Genomic DNA, 17,324 nt, shown 5'->3' on the forward strand with positions numbered 1-17,324 from the left:
ATACATCAGATAAAACACACATCTTATTACACGGTGCCAACAGGCACGGGCGGAATTTACAAGGGATATTTGTACAGGACAGGGCCACTTGAACCACTGTCAAGGGTATCAACACTTTTAGCAGCAATACTTTCAGCACTTTAGCAATACCTTCAGTAATAAAGCAACACATTCAGTAATAGCACTTTAGCAATACCTTCAGTAATAAAGCAATACATTCAGTAATAGCACTTTAGCAATACCTTCAGTAATAAAGCAATACTTTCAGTAATAGCAATACTTTCAGTAATAGCATACAACCAGTAATTACTGGTAACAGGGCCTCCCTAGCACCACCTGTACCTAGGGAGAAAACAACCACCTACACGTCACACTACCTGTAGGGGTGCAAAAGCAACACACATGATGTCTTAACATTCAGAGGTGTAAAAGGACAAAGAGAACACATGATGAATAATCTACCCATTCAGAGGTGTAAGCAAAACACATGATGCCGTAACATTCAGAGGTGTAAAAGTCACTAACTCTCTCCCCAAACTCACCAGTCACCACCTGTGACTTGTCCCGGTGTCCCAATGTCAGGGCCTAAACGTGGCAGTTGTCCACTAAGTGCTGGACAACTGGAGCAGGGAATGTTAGCGCAAAGTTGGAGCCTCACTGGACTCCCAGACAAGAAATGACCCCCTCAGAGCCTCTCTCAGGCTTTCAGACCAGGGGGGGGGGGGGCACTCGAGCCTCTCAGGGCTCGCAAAGCGAAAGGGCAGGCTGGAGCCTCTCTGGACTCCCAGCCAATGGTGCAGCCTCGCTGGGCTGTGGGGTCCCTCTCTCTGGGGACCCGGGGTACGGACAAATGCTCCTCAAGAGCCTCTCTCAGCTCTTCATAGGTGTGCCCACGAGCCTCTCTGGCTCGCTAAACAAGGACTGTGCGGGACGCTGGAGCCTCTCTGGGCTCTTCAGTACACAATGCCCCCGAGCCCTCAGGCTCCAAAAACACCAAGGCGCGAGGTCGCGCTACAGAGAGGGGGCGGGGCGGACACCGGCAATGTGTCCCGACGCTCCCCCCCTCCCCTGCAGGCACCTGCACTCACCGGGTTTGCAGCGGCGGCGGGTCTCTCCCGCTGGTCCAGGCTCCTCTTCACCGGCGGTTTGGCAGAGGTCCGGGGCTCCTCTCACTCGGGAGCCTCGGTAGGACGTGCAGGCTGCTTCCTGCTTCTCCGCCTGGCCCCGTCACGCTGCAACTTGCCTGGCTTCCTGCCTCGGGTGTCCGCCAATGGCAGCGCGGCCCCGAGCAGGGAGGCGGGCACTTCCGGGTCGCAATTGGCAGCGGCCCGGCAACGTTTTCCGAGCACTCCGGGCTGCGGCGGTGAAACACGGGGTAATGCCGGGTGGGCACCGGCCTTCACGAACAAAGCGCTCCCAAGCGCTATAAAGGCCAGTAAAGCGCTCCCAGCGCTAAAGTGGCAAATAAAGCGCTATTAAGCGCGGGGTCACCACAGAGCGCTCTCAAGCGCAAAAAGGCAATACAAAGCGCTCCCAGGCGCTGGGGGGCTAATAAGCCCAGCAAAAGTTCCTCAGGGCAGGCAGGGGGGCAAGGCTGGGCCAGAGCCAGCACACTGGGTCTCCAGGCAGGGAGACTCCCCAAGTGGCGGTCCTTCTGGCCCCAGCAGCAGCAGCAGCCCCCTCTGGCAGGATTCCAAAAGAAGAACATTTTCAGTGGGGACACAGCCCCTTCTTATACTGTAAATTCCTTTGTTACAATGTGCAGGGTGGGGGGAAAACCAGTCGCAGCTGGTTCTGGAGCACTCTTGATGGCCCAACCACCCATTCCTTTCACTGGGGAGGCTAGGGTCATTAGACACACCACAGGGGGGCGGAGCCAGCATTGTGTGGGGAAATCCCAGCCCATCCAGGACACAGGTACACTCCTCCCACACATCACTCATGCTAATCTCCCACTCACCACCGGGCAGACCCATCCAGACTTCCTGGAGCCTGGCATGCCAGCCAGCTCCAGCCAATCACGCTCCAGCACCCTCACTGCACACATATCTCAATGTCCAGAAGTAGCACTTCCCAACTAGACACATCCATGCCGCAGACACCATCTTGCAGCATTCACTCTCACGAGTTCAGGCATACCAAACTCGAGCCTGCACTCCCCACGCATCAGGAACTACCAGGGACACTCACATTCCCCATGCATTCCTATGGGAGGGCAGGCCAGCCATACTTCACGCACGCACTTTCACTCTGGGACTCAGGGGAAAGTGCGCAGAGACCCAAAAATCACTAGCACAGGGTCACAAATAAGGCAAAAAGTCTAGGGGTGAACCTGCCCTGCGGGCCAAGTCCAACACAACCCCCTTCCAGCCAAAACGCAGGGGAGAACAATCACCACCGTGATGGACTTCCCTGCTTGGGGCGATAGAACACGGACGCAGGCCCGCCACTGCCGGGACACTCTCCTGTTCTATGCCACAGTGAACCCCTAGGGTTCCTTCTGAAACTACTGTAAGGATCAACTGGGCTACCCCACTGGTACTCCTCAGCTGTCCGCGGCCAGGACCCGGCCCTGGGCCACCCAGGTGCCACCGGTCCTTGCCAATTCGCAGAGCGGGGGGTAGTAACCCCTGGCACATAGTGTCCATTCTCCACTCTCCCTGTCTGCAAGACAGGACTAGACTGCCACTGGTTCACCAGCCTTTGGCCTACAACCTCAGGCGGACCAGGAGTCTCAGAGAAGGCTTTCCTCCCCTTACCTCTTCTTCCAGGGTTCCTCCTCCTCCTGCGAGGGGGACACCCTGAACGCCATTCCAACCTAGGGTTTAACCCCTCAGGTTGCGCCGGGGTCAGAGGTGGGCTTTCCCACCCTCTGCACCCCCTTCCAGAGGTCTGCCCTCTCCCAACTGGAGAAGTTCCCCTGGAAGAACCGGTCAGGACACTGCTTACAGTCGTCCTACCCTTCAGGTCAGGCCGAACCTGCACCTGGCCTCCCAACCTCCGGTCTAAAACCTTTAGTGGAATAATTGCCTGGCACTCCAGGACTTCTGGGGACTCACACGCCATCCCCCTGAGGCTAACACATGACCCATGTGTCGTGTGACGGTCTGTCTGGCGCAGATCTCCCGCCTCCTGTCCACCTGACAGGGCGCAAAGATCCCCCAGACCCGAAGTGGCGCCACCCGGGTCCACCCAAGACCTAGCCCAACTGGTTAGTCTCTGGTCCACTGGTGCATCCACTGGGAAACTCGTCCCCCAATCACTCCTCGCTTCGGACTTCTGTGCCCTCCCAACTGGAGCGACACTGCCGGACACTGGAACCCCTGGAGTTCTGGTTACAGACACTCCAGGTTCCCTAGACACTAGGAGATCCTCCTCAAGTGTACTAACAGGACAGCCTAGGCTCCCAACCTGGTGTTCCCTCAAGAAACCACCCAAGTTCTGAGACAGGGCTTCGGGCCTCGGGGTGCTCTCAGCCACCCCCTGACTCCTGCTCCACTGAGCCAGGCAGTCAGCCCCTTCACCCTTCTCACTATACTGGGACCTAGCTGGGCTACACTGAGCCTCTTCCACCACGCTGGGCTGGAAGTTCCCTGTACCACTGCTGTTGGACTCACTCTCTAATGACTCTGCAGCACCTCTGGCGCTCTCCCAGCGGTCTGCTTCAACTGCAAGCTCACACGGGTCAGACAATCCACACCCCAACAGGTGTTGTCGCAACCCTGGGGGACAACAACTGAGCATCTGCTCTCTGAGAAACACATCGAACAATATGTCCCAATCACATTTCGTGGGCTCCTGTACCCAATCGCACAGAGCTTCACAACAGCCCTCCTCAAAGTCTACCCAAGACTGGTGAGGCAGCCTCCTACTGCCCCTGAATTTCAACCTTAACTCCTCCTCTGGAGAAACAGGAACCATACTCTGGGAACTGGGAGTGGGACTGTCAATACCAACACTTAAAAAGCTGCCACCACTGGACTCCACCCTCCCTGGGGGATCCAGAAAATTCGGACTGCGGGCAGGGGATAACCTACTCTCTAGGGCTATCTTCTCCCTGGCCCAGGCCCTCTCAGCCTCTGCAATCCGCTCATTCACACCCAGCTGCGCCATCTTCCAGGCATACTCTAACCTGAGCTTCTCCATGGCCAGCTGGTGCTCCCTCTCTTCTCTCCTATCCACCCACTCTTCTGGGGACAGGGAAAGGGATGGGGGACTACATCTGACACGGGACCCAGCAAGGGACTCCCTATCTCGGGGGTACTCGCTCTCTGCTGGCGCCCATCCACTGTCAAACTCACTCTCCACATCAGACTCTACAGGGTTCCCCTCAGACCCACCACCCTCATGGCGTGCGGTCCGGGCCCTCTCCCTCTCACTGTGCTCACGCTCCCAGTCACTCTTCTGCCGCAGGATCATGTTATCCCTAAGCTTGGACTGGGTGTCTGACTCACTCACTGGGATGTCTCTCTCCTTACGTAACCGTACCAACTCATGCACACTGTACTTAGACAGGCCACACAGGTTAAAAGGAGATTCCATCTTGACAGGATGCTCACAGACACGTGCAACACAAGGGAGCTAGCAATCTGAAGAAAAAGTACACAATTCCAAAACTTCCACTCTCCTTAAAAAAGAACTCACTCATGCGTCCAGGAAAACACACCATTCATCCACACACACCCTCCCCTCGGATCCGTAAGGCAGTTTCTACCACCCCTGACTTCTCAACCTGACCACATGTGACACAGGTACCAAACTCTGGAAGCAGGGCGGGGGACAAATGTACTGAACACAATTATCAAGTGACACTCTTCAGGAGAAGCAATAATGGAACTTTACCAAAACACAATAATCCCCAAAAATGTGGTCATCTAAAATGCAGAGCTTTGTAGTGGCCAGTTGCTACTGTGGTACAACGCAAACACAAATTCTTATCCTCACCGCTTGCCGCCAATGTTAGACCCGGGACCCTGGCCGGCCAAGACTCGCGTCGAGGTCAGTCAGGGATCGCCAGTTCTAAGTGTCAGGGCAAGGGAGTCACACGCCAAGGTAACCCCTCACTCGCCCTCTAGGTAACGTGGCGCGAGCAGTCAAGGCTAAACTTGGAGGCGATGTAAGTTAAGTATTTGCGCACGCACCCCAGCAACAACACCCAAGGCCCACCACAAAGAAACACTCCACACAAGGTTATGTAAAAATAGCCTTTGTATTATAAAAATATACATCAGATAAAACACACATCTTATTACACGGTGCCAACAGGCACGGGCGGAATTTACAAGGGATATTTGTACAGGACAGGGCCACTTGAACCACTGTCAAGGGTATCAACACTTTTAGCAGCAATACTTTCAGCACTTTAGCAATACCTTCAGTAATAAAGCAACACATTCAGTAATAGCACTTTAGCAATACCTTCAGTAATAAAGCAATACATTCAGTAATAGCACTTTAGCAATACCTTCAGTAATAAAGCAATACTTTCAGTAATAGCAATACTTTCAGTAATAGCATACAACCAGTAATTACTGGTAACAGGGCCTCCCTAGCACCACCTGTACCTAGGGAGAAAACAACCACCTACACGTCACACTACCTGTAGGGGTGCAAAAGCAACACACATGATGTCTTAACATTCAGAGGTGTAAAAGGACAAAGAGAACACATGATGAATAATCTACCCATTCAGAGGTGTAAGCAAAACACATGATGCCGTAACATTCAGAGGTGTAAAAGTCACTAACTCTCTCCCCAAACTCACCAGTCACCACCTGTGACTTGTCCCGGTGTCCCAATGTCAGGGCCTAAACGTGGCAGTTGTCCACTAAGTGCTGGACAACTGGAGCAGGGAATGTTAGCGCAAAGTTGGAGCCTCACTGGACTCCCAGACAAGAAATGACCCCCTCAGAGCCTCTCTCAGGCTTTCAGACCAGGGGGGGGGGGGCACTCGAGCCTCTCAGGGCTCGCAAAGCGAAAGGGCAGGCTGGAGCCTCTCTGGACTCCCAGCCAATGGTGCAGCCTCGCTGGGCTGTGGGGTCCCTCTCTCTGGGGACCCGGGGTACGGACAAATGCTCCTCAAGAGCCTCTCTCAGCTCTTCATAGGTGTGCCCACGAGCCTCTCTGGCTCGCTAAACAAGGACTGTGCGGGACGCTGGAGCCTCTCTGGGCTCTTCAGTACACAATGCCCCCGAGCCCTCAGGCTCCAAAAACACCAAGGCGCGAGGTCGCGCTACAGAGAGGGGGCGGGGCGGACACCGGCAATGTGTCCCGACGCTCCCCCCCTCCCCTGCAGGCACCTGCACTCACCGGGTTTGCAGCGGCGGCGGGTCTCTCCCGCTGGTCCAGGCTCCTCTTCACCGGCGGTTTGGCAGAGGTCCGGGGCTCCTCTCACTCGGGAGCCTCGGTAGGACGTGCAGGCTGCTTCCTGCTTCTCCGCCTGGCCCCGTCACGCTGCAACTTGCCTGGCTTCCTGCCTCGGGTGTCCGCCAATGGCAGCGCGGCCCCGAGCAGGGAGGCGGGCACTTCCGGGTCGCAATTGGCAGCGGCCCGGCAACGTTTTCCGAGCACTCCGGGCTGCGGCGGTGAAACACGGGGTAATGCCGGGTGGGCACCGGCCTTCACGAACAAAGCGCTCCCAAGCGCTATAAAGGCCAGTAAAGCGCTCCCAGCGCTAAAGTGGCAAATAAAGCGCTATTAAGCGCGGGGTCACCACAGAGCGCTCTCAAGCGCAAAAAGGCAATACAAAGCGCTCCCAGGCGCTGGGGGGCTAATAAGCCCAGCAAAAGTTCCTCAGGGCAGGCAGGGGGGCAAGGCTGGGCCAGAGCCAGCACACTGGGTCTCCAGGCAGGGAGACTCCCCAAGTGGCGGTCCTTCTGGCCCCAGCAGCAGCAGCAGCCCCCTCTGGCAGGATTCCAAAAGAAGAACATTTTCAGTGGGGACACAGCCCCTTCTTATACTGTAAATTCCTTTGTTACAATGTGCAGGGTGGGGGGAAAACCAGTCGCAGCTGGTTCTGGAGCACTCTTGATGGCCCAACCACCCATTCCTTTCACTGGGGAGGCTAGGGTCATTAGACACACCACAGGGGGGCGGAGCCAGCATTGTGTGGGGAAATCCCAGCCCATCCAGGACACAGGTACACTCCTCCCACACATCACTCATGCTAATCTCCCACTCACCACCGGGCAGACCCATCCAGACTTCCTGGAGCCTGGCATGCCAGACAGCTCCAGCCAATCACGCTCCAGCACCCTCACTGCACACATATCTCAATGTCCAGAAGTAGCACTTCCCAACTAGACACATCCATGCCGCAGACACCATCTTGCAGCATTCACTCTCACGAGTTCAGGCATACCAAACTCGAGCCTGCACTCCCCACGCATCAGGAACTACCAGGGACACTCACATTCCCCATGCATTCCTATGGGAGGGCAGGCCAGCCATACTTCACGCACGCACTTTCACTCTGGGACTCAGGGGAAAGTGCGCAGAGACCCAAAAATCACTAGCACAGGGTCACAAATAAGGCAAAAAGTCTAGGGGTGAACCTGCCCTGCGGGCCAAGTCCAACAATTCCTAACTTCTTCCTCTGAGATTTCACTGTCCAAGATCTCACTCTGTTCAGTAGATAGAGCCGGGAGAGTAACTTGGCTTAGCCAATCCTTAATATATTCCGGATCCGAGTTCTTATCCTCCTTATAGATGGATTGAAAAAACTCCCTAAAGGCCTGTCTAATATCACCATCTGAAGAGAGTGAAACGTTATTAATGGTGATTGAATCGATGTTATTGCGGACCTGGTCCGTTTTGGCTTTTCATGCCAATAACTTCCCTGCACCCTCCCCATATTGAAAGTGGGCAATCTTACTGGCCTCCCATCTTTCTTGGAGTCGCTGGTTTAAGACTGAACTTAATTGGCCCTTTAAAGAGAATAGCTTACTGTGAAGTGGAGTCAGGATAGCATCCGGAGATGGAAAATTGGCATCAATATCAAGCTGGGTCTTAGCTATTTCCGCCTCTACAGAAGCTACTGCCTCACTGTACTCCCTCCTTCTATAGGACACCTTGCCTGTGATAAGGCCTCTTAAAAATGCTTTCAAAGACTCCCATACTACTCTATTGGCCGCCGATCCCACATTTAACCTTAGAAAATTCTGAACTTCGGTTTTAGGAAACAGGGCATCATCGGGGTGAGAAAGCAATGAGCGATCAAATGAGCAGCACCTGGCTGGTGCTTTGAGAGGCATTACAAGCTCCATAGCTACAGCTGAATGGTCGGATAAGTGCAGAGGAGGGTATTTAATGCTTTTTACGGATTCTACTAGTCTCTGGCTGATTAATACAAAGTCAATATGTGACTGATGATGATATTTGTAGTTCCTAAAAGAGACACCCTGCTGCTTACCCGACCTTACCCTCCAGATGTCCACATACCCAAACTGTGTCATTGCATTGAGTAAGAAAGTCATGGATTTTGAAGGGATCAAGGACCGGTTGTTGGGTCCAACACAATATTAAAATCTCCTGCAAATATGATTGGGTCAGGGAAGGACAGAAGGTGGGAGAAGATTGACTCCAGGACCGAGGAATCGTCCGGATTAGGTCCATAATAGCCTACCACTGTGACTTGAACACCCAAAATAAAAAGTTAGGCGATAACCCATCTGCCACCTGGGTCCGCCTTATAAGAAGTCAACCTGGCTTTTAACTGTCTCTTAAAGATCAAAGACACCCCCCTAGTATTCATAGATTGGGAAGTGGAGACTGCAAAGTCGATCCACTTATTTTTCTTTACCAGTTCATCCATTTCGGGCTGGGTCAAGTGAGTCTCCTGGAGGATAATAACCTGCGCATCTGTATCATGAAGATATTGCAGCAACTTTCCAGCCCAAGGTTTGGTGCGAAGGCCATTAACGTTCCAGGATAATACTTTGAAATTGCTCATACGATCCAATCCAGACCCTACCCGACCCCAAATGGAGGCAAAAGATGCCAATATCCTGTCCTAACCATAACAAGCTTAGCAGCACAACATAGAGCAGCAACTGATCATTACAACAACAAAAAACCACAAAATTGGTAAATGAGGATTTTTTTTATTTTTTCCCCCTAACCCACCTATGCACCCCCCTATGCCCCCCCTCTCCCATGGAGAACCCTTGGTGTGTCTAATCGGATCAAATCCAGTAGATGGCACCCCCTCCTCAAGCCCCCACTAACCGGCCCGAAACCTAAACCATAAGTTCTACCCACGTGACTTAACAATACAGAAGATCAATTATGTGTAGAATCTCTTTTTTTTCTTTCTTTCTAAATACCTACTCTACTATTTACTGGAACTTTCCTTTTCCCCTCTAAATCCCTTTTATAACTCTTATCCCCTTCTCGAATAATAACCAATAAGCGACCAAAAACAAAGACATTAAGAAAAGAAGAAAATCACAACCTTCTCTACCTAGCTCCCAACTTCCTAAAGGCTTCAAGTGGCCTACCGAACTCCCATTGTTTCTCCAGAGTGGCCCTATCAAGGTCTGACCGGATGAGAAAAGAGAAACCCTTCCCAGATAGGGATTTTGTGTTTCAAACCTAAGTTGAGAATCTGCTCTTTAAGGGCATAAGTGTGAAAATTAACAAGGATTTTGCGGGGTTTAGTCCTTTGCGGATTTTGTCTGAATGGCTCTCTGTGCACCCTCTGATTATCGGTGGCCAGCTCCTCCAAAGATCGATCTAAACATAGCGAATCCTTTAATAGTTGAGTGATAAATTGTTTAACATCCGAGCCTTCTGACCTTTCGGGCACATTGAGAATACGGATGTTACTCCGTCTAGCATTGTTCTCCAACACTTCCATCCTGTCCGATAAGGCCTGATCTTCTTTCTTAAGCTTGATGATATCCTCTTCTGCTTTATCCAAGTGGATTGACAACACCGCCACTGATTCCTCCAATTTCCCAGTCCTAGATGTAAGCCCATCAATCTTATTATCAAGGGATTCGCAATAATTCCTAATCTCAACCTGATTTGCAGAGGACTCCTCAAACCCCTTTTTTATGTCCCGAGATAAGGCGTAGAACATCGCCAACAAAGAGGCGGCTGAAATAGCAGGGGATGTGTCTCCTGACCTAGTACTAGGGGGGAGACCAATGCTTCCTGCTGAACAGTATCATGGAGCAGACACACCTCCACTTCGTTCCTCAGCTCTGATTCCGGGACATCTGTAGACCCCCCCATGTCAATTTTGGCACTATCGGGTAACTCCCTGCCCCCCTGTAACCTCTGCGACAACGACTCTGCCAACCCCTTACAGGATGAAAACCCCTCATCCTTTTTAGCAGGTTCTGTGACTACTGTCAAACTATCTGCGGAGGGATGAGAACATATAGTTACTGCAGACAGGGCTAGTTCAAGAGTTGAAAATGTAACTGAGGCAGACACAGGGGTAGGGACGAGTGCAGTGGTAGGAGCAGGATCAAGCGCGGGGGTCGGAGCAACAACAGAAGCAAAAGTAGAGGCTGGGACTAGAACTGTATTGTCTGCAGTGACTGCTGTCACTGCCATAGGGGTAGACATGCTCTGTAGTTCTGTAAGGTGGAGAACCTGGGGTACGGCTTTAAAGTAAGAACGTAGAGATGGAGTAATTTTTGTTCCTACATTCAGTGCAGCATTAAAATTAATTTCACCTTTGCTTTACTTTTAATGCTACTAGCACGTGTACGCTTTGCCTTAACCTCTGTCGAGAGATAGGAAGAGGCTTTTTTATCTGCTAGGGATGCAAACTTGTTTGGGGTGAGACACACAGTAGGAGCAGACGCCTCTGCATATGGTTTTGTCAATGTCTTCCCTCTTTTACGACCAGGCTTTCCTTTACCTGCAATCTGGAAGGGCAGTTGGAGTCCCTCAATGTCCTCTGTTACACCCCCCTCATTACCCTCCTTACCACTTTCGGAGCCTTCTTCTGCCTCTTCCCCCTCCACTATCTTGGGGAAGGAAACCTCAGGAAAACGAGCCTTTACAGGTCCACTGCAGGAAGCGCGCAGGAAGCTGCGTGCCTTCCTGCCTCTCCTTAACTCCAAGGCGGCCGAGGACCACAGCCGCAGGACCAGCGGGAAACCAGCGGAAACTGCAGAGACTGTAGTGACTGTGGAACCGGTAACCGTTGCTGTTAAGGCTCCACCACAACCATCAGCGCCAAAAACACCGCCGAGAAATCCAGGCATGAAAGTGGAAGAGAGACTCCAAGTCCCGACAGAGCAAGCAAGAAAACAAAATCACTAAAATAGCAAGTTTTTTTTTTTTTTGCAGAAAGCGATTATAGAGAAGCTACATTTTCCGATGGCACGTGCGGTAGTTGCATGCGTTTTTTAAGCAGCTGCTTCAGGCTTCGGGAAGAGCAAAGCGGGAGCTCGATTCACGGATCACCACGGCAGCTCAGCCGTCTGCCGCCATGTTCTCCCATACCAAGAACTGTTGTCAATCCCTGCTGCTTTCCCATCCGGAAGAGAAGACATTGCTATTAGAATCTCACTCCATACTGGAGGGATTTCTATTGTCTCACACTCGTTCACATTAAGCTCATTGATAGGGATATTAGCTAAATAATCTCTAATCTTACCCTGAATATCTAAATCAGTTCCTTTGATTTTTTCCGAGTATAATTCTGCGTAATATCTCTTAAAAGCTTCTTCAATTTTTCTCGGGTCAGATGTTGCTACATTGTCTATATTTATTGCGGTGATAGCGTTGGCCGTTATTTGTTGTCTTGTAGCGATGGCAAGTTGGTGGCAAATCTGTTCTCCCAACTCGTAGCATTTTTCCTTGGCCGTTGCCCATTTAGTGGCTATTTTCTCCTCCATCACAGCCCCTGCGGATATACATTTTTCCTCAGCTTCTCTCAACCGCCCCTGTACCAAATTAATTTGAAGCTTCTCTTTTTCTATTCCTCCTAATGGAGAAGCGAAGCGTCTCACCCCTTATACCGGCCTTGATAGTATCCCACACTATCATGGTGGAAGCTGACCCATTGTTTACTCTCAGAAATTCAGGAAACCAATTGGACATATGCTCACGATAATCATCATTATACAATATTGTTTTTTCAAAGGTCCACTGTGAGGTGATCTCTAGGTTACCCCACCCTTCTAATGTTAAAGTTAGAGAATTGTGATCAGAAAGAAATCTGGGAGTAATATCAATAGAGCAGTCATAAATTAAAGAGGCTGAAACCAAAAAATAGTCTAACCTGGCTAGTGACAAATGCAGGGCAGAAAAAAGAGAGTAAAGCCATGTTGATTCGGTTTAGTGTGGGCCCAGACGTCCTTTAAACCATGATTACTCATTAGATCAACGAAGGCCAGAAACACTTTAGGTTTCCTGCCCTGGTAGCCCCATGTCCCATTTGAATCCCAAGTACTAGGCAGGTTTAGGTTTAAATCCCCACATAATATAATCGGGAGAGGCCAATGGGCCAGTTCTCATTTATATATTGTATGACCCCAGGGTCATCTAAATTCCTGGCATAAATAGAGCATATAGTGACTATTGATTTCGAGAATAAGGTACAGTTTACAATGACCCATCTCCCTAATACATCAACTTTAACTTGGTTGATTACTAACGGAAGGTTTCTCCTAACCAGGATCCCGACCCCTTCACCCTAGCCCCTTGAGATGTTTCCCCTATGACTTTAAACCCAAGGGAGTTCAGCAGAGATCTCTGGGCACCCTCAATGTGCGTTTCCTGCAAACATATTATATCTGCCCCCATTAGCTGGAGTGTTTGTGCAGCTTTCTGCCGTTTTGATGGGTCATTCAGACCACAAATGTTTAAAGATACTATCTTAAGTTTATTTAATGTAATCATATTTAAATTTTTTTTTTAAACTGCTTGAGGGACCTTCTTTAACCAGTAAGTGCTCCCCCCTCCCCAGCCTTAACCCCATTTCCCTCGAACGTCCAGCACCCTGCTCGTATCACCCAAACAAATTATAATACAGAAGGAAAGCTTGAACCTTATATACAATTAAGTACAACCCATTAAATGTTAACCCTGTGTGTGCCCCGGACCCAGTAACTCCCCCCCCTCCCCCCCCCATAATTGGATAGTCAGGGAAACCCTGAGTGATGGTGCGTGCATGGAGCGAAACTGCTTCCAACGATCACCTACGGAAGTGAATGCATGAGAGGGAGAGACAAGTTCATTCTGGATAAAGCAGTGTCAAAATCAATTCGATTAATTTTTAACCTCCCCCAATATACTTCACCAGCCCAGCTAAGGCTAGAATTTGGCCTTCAAAAACAACAAGTAGCTCGGAAGGGGGCCTATGTAAAATGCTGGTACAAAATAAAGGGATCAAAGAACTGCTCTTTGAATTCATACCTATGGAAAGAACTTAACAAAAACAAAAAAAATCCATCTGCGATCTTTCTACAAACAGCACTAAATTAATTCGCCCTACAAGAACTCTGGGAAATTAATGGTCCACAAAAAACTTTCAAACAAATAGTAAACAAAACAGTAAAGTTACTGTCTTTGGAAGAAGACAAATCTACCCTATCAAAAAGAGAACACGGGTGGTTTGCTATTCAAAGTTACACAAGGGCGGCACCACAAACCTATTTGGGAACAGGATTCTCAAAGACTGCAAAAGAAACATACTTGAAACTGAGGATGGGAGTTCTACCGGTTATCCAACATTTACCCCCTTGGCAAAGGAAAGATACAACTACAAATTGCAAAATCTGCGGTGAACCCAAAGTCGATATTCTTCATCTGTCGTGCAACTTCAGATCCTTAGACAAAGAACGCAAACTGATATTAAAACCAGCATGGAACGCGAGAGGGATCCGAACCCGTAGGCAAGCATTCAAATCTTGCTTCGATGGAAGAGACATCCAACTAGCATGTAGATTGGTCAAATTTGTTAACATTGCAAAAGCTATGTTGAATCTAACAGTAACAAAATAAAATAAACCGGAAGACCCATTTTTTAAAGCAAAAAGTGCAAATCAGCCAATCACTCTTATAATCGGACATTAAAACAGGATACCAACGGACTACAATGTAGGATGCCGCTCCTCGGACAGAGACAATAATTACAACAACAGCTAAACCAGGAGTTTATCTGCTTTTATTCAAGTTAATTGTTTCGATAAAAATTGTGATTCAAAACGTATTATTCATATTGTTAAATATATTGAGGCTTTTTTAAAACAAACGTATTGCTATATGTGTCCTAATTTAACTGTGCTATTTTGCAAAGATTTTAATTAATCATGCAATAAAGATTTTACTTACTTACAGTGCGCGATTCTTATTACTGCGTACAATCTTACAATGAATACTTGCAGAACTGGGTTCAAAACGGTTTCAAAGATGCAAAAGGTGGCACAATCAAGCAGAAGTTGCTTTGGGAACAAGTAGTTCAATTACAGAAAGAACTACAAAAGATTCACGTGATCCATACACTGAGTCATCAGCGTGATGGCGTTCACATTGCAGGGAATTCATTGGCTGATGAAGCCGCGAAGGCAGCTGTGCAAATGGCTTCCGTAGCTGCAATCACTCGTTCAAAAACTAAAATAGACAGCGAAATAATGCAAGCGGTCCAAGCTTCACGCAAGGACAGTGGTAAAACATTACCAAAAGGCTTTCCACTCAAATACTCGTATATAACTGATGAAAATAATGATCATTTTGTTCAAATCTCTGTAGTGGGGGGATAGAGTAATACCAAACATGGAACATAGATTAGGACTAATTTTAGCAGCATACGAAGGGCTTGCTTCTGCGCACGCAGGTGTTTCCGCCACAGTGTCATTATTAAAAGAAAGATACTGGTGGCCACGCATGAGGAAACAGACCAGAAACTATGTTTTGGAATGTGAAATCTGCCAGAAGATGAAAGTCTCTACAGTGAAATGTCCTGCGCAGACACCCCTTCTAATTTCAGATAAACCATTAGCATGCGTTTACCTGGACCACTTTGGTCCCTTACAGAGGGATGGCAACTATAAATATATCATGGTCGCAGTGGATTCATGCTCAAGATTCATTTGGATGTGGCCTCAGCGCTAGGCTGACGCCCGAACTGTTTTAAAAGATTTGCTACTCTTTATCGACACATACGCAGTCGGCACGCTACATTCTGACCAGGGTCCTGCGTTTAGATCAAAGGCTTACAAGGAGGCCATGGCCAGTCTAGGCGTTGCACTGCGGTATTCGAGTCCATTCCATCCTGAGGGAAATTCGGTTGTGGAGAGAAAAAAACGGGACATAAAGCAATCTATAACAGCTAGGGTATTAGGCTCGAGTGACGGGTGGGTCAAACATCGAATAAGTGTCCAACGTAGTCTAAACAATCTGCCAAGAAGTTCTCTGGGTGGAATCACTCCATATAAAATCCTTTTTGGTACTAGAATGATTGTCCAGGACCTTGATCGTCACACTTCAGTGGTAGAACAAAAACCCTTTGATATCAAAGACTGTCTGTTTTGCAGGACTTAAATGAAACAAGGAGAAGTCTAAGCAAACATAAGCAAATGACCAGTGAAGGAGAACCACCCGTCCCAGCAAGACCTGCCTGGATTCCAAAGATTGGGGATCTAGTCAGAGAAAAAATCTTGGACAAGAAGGAATTTGGGCCTTCTTACAGACAACCAGCACCTGTCTTAGCAATCCACGGACCAAGAACAGTGCTACTGCCGCCCGTTGCTGGAAGAAAGGATATCAGGCTCGTATCTATCGACCTGGTAAAACCACATCATGTGGCCGATCATAAGTAGTAGGCTAAGTGGACTCCAAAGATGTAGCAGACAACCTAATCTGACTACGATCCAAGAGGTTCAAACTGAGAGATTCATTACCTTTGAAGAATCTACATTGCAAAAAGAAGGACTATGCAATGAAACCATGGAACTTGTGCTTCTTTGAAACCCAAATAACAGTTCGTCAAGGATCACCGGTCTATAATGATATAGCATGAGACTATACTAATATGACAAGTGAACAAGTATCTCCAGCGATTTCATCTAATCCTGATGCAATACAGACAATTTACAGAACTTCCTCTGGCTATTTCATTACCTTTGATACGTTTTCCGAGGATCCCAGAGAACCTGAAACAACGCCAGCTAAAATAACTTTTAAAGAACAAGCAGCAGAACTTTTTCATCAACTTGGAAAGACTTATCTGGTTTCTCCATGGGTTGAACTTTGGGTTGAGTTGGGCATACTCTTTCTTCTACTTTGGCTAATTCTGGTACTAACTCTGGGAATGCTGATAAATGGAAGATATAGTACAATGGAGACAGTAAGTTAGAACATTAACTTTCTCCTGAAGCCAGACAAATCATCTCATCGTGAACAAAGAGACATGACATCAGTGAACTTCACAGCCGTTCCTATACCTGGGGGTATAGCTTGGGGCAGAACTGATTATGACATCTTTGGTCCTGCAGAGCTGCAGAAAACTCTGCATCAATTCAAGGTTTACTTGAGTGACTGTGTTTCACCCAGCACATTTTCAGATGATTGGGACTTTGAAACTGTTAATAATATGATGTCAGCAGAATTTACAAATCATGAATACTTAGAAGGTTCATCAGATTATGAACAAATGTATTGTTACAATCACTATGGTCATCAATTTTTGCACAAATCTGCAAACCCTAGAATTTTTTTTTAAATATAACCAATGGGAACATTGTCCAATGCCACCAAAGGGTATCTCACAAACATTCTATGAAAAATGTCCATACTTCTCAGGTTTTAATGTCTCAAATCCAGGAACATTTTACTTTAAGAATGTTAATAAGACAGGCATGAAAAGTATGTTGACTAATACTAAAAAAATTTACTCTGCGGCCTATTATGCTCAGTTGTCCACATTAGGTTTTGACTTTTGGAAAGATAACATTGAGACGAAAACTGTCTGGGGCACAAAAGACTGGCAGGTGCAGGGCTTAGAAGCTTTATTTAGAGCCTGCATCATCCCAGAGCAAATAATGTTTTTAAATGACACTGTTCACCAGACATCCTGTCTTGGCCTAGCCAAGATAAAAGATTTGAACAAACCGTCCATACCTAAACCAACACCTGATATTGATGATACTACACAGGAGGAGATAGACGTAAATACTTTTTTACAACAAAACAGAACAGATCCTGAATGGAAAAAAATTGTTAATCTGGCCCACAGACACAAACAACTGTCAAGATAGATTCCTGAACAAAACACAAGGGTTAACATTCACTGGGCCAGATCCAAGATACGTCCAGAGACAACATCCAGGGATAGTAAAATCATACAGTGTAGGAAAACA

General features: G+C 48.4%; 1 pseudogene across 1 annotated transcript in view; it reads left to right on the forward strand.

Moving 5' to 3' along the window:
- Nucleotides 1–17,324, forward strand: part of LOC147709823 (uncharacterized) — a 334,389-nt pseudogene that overhangs the window by 213,208 nt on the left and 103,857 nt on the right. The window contains exon 2 of the transcript XR_015296736.1: nt 14,614–14,628. The product of XR_015296736.1 is annotated as an uncharacterized LOC147709823 (transcript). The remainder of the gene's footprint in view (nt 1–14,613; nt 14,629–17,324) is intronic.

Source organism: Lissotriton vulgaris, chromosome 6 (genome assembly GCF_964263255.1).
Source record: "Lissotriton vulgaris chromosome 6, aLisVul1.2, whole genome shotgun sequence".
Lineage (NCBI taxonomy): Eukaryota > Metazoa > Chordata > Amphibia > Caudata > Salamandridae > Lissotriton > Lissotriton vulgaris.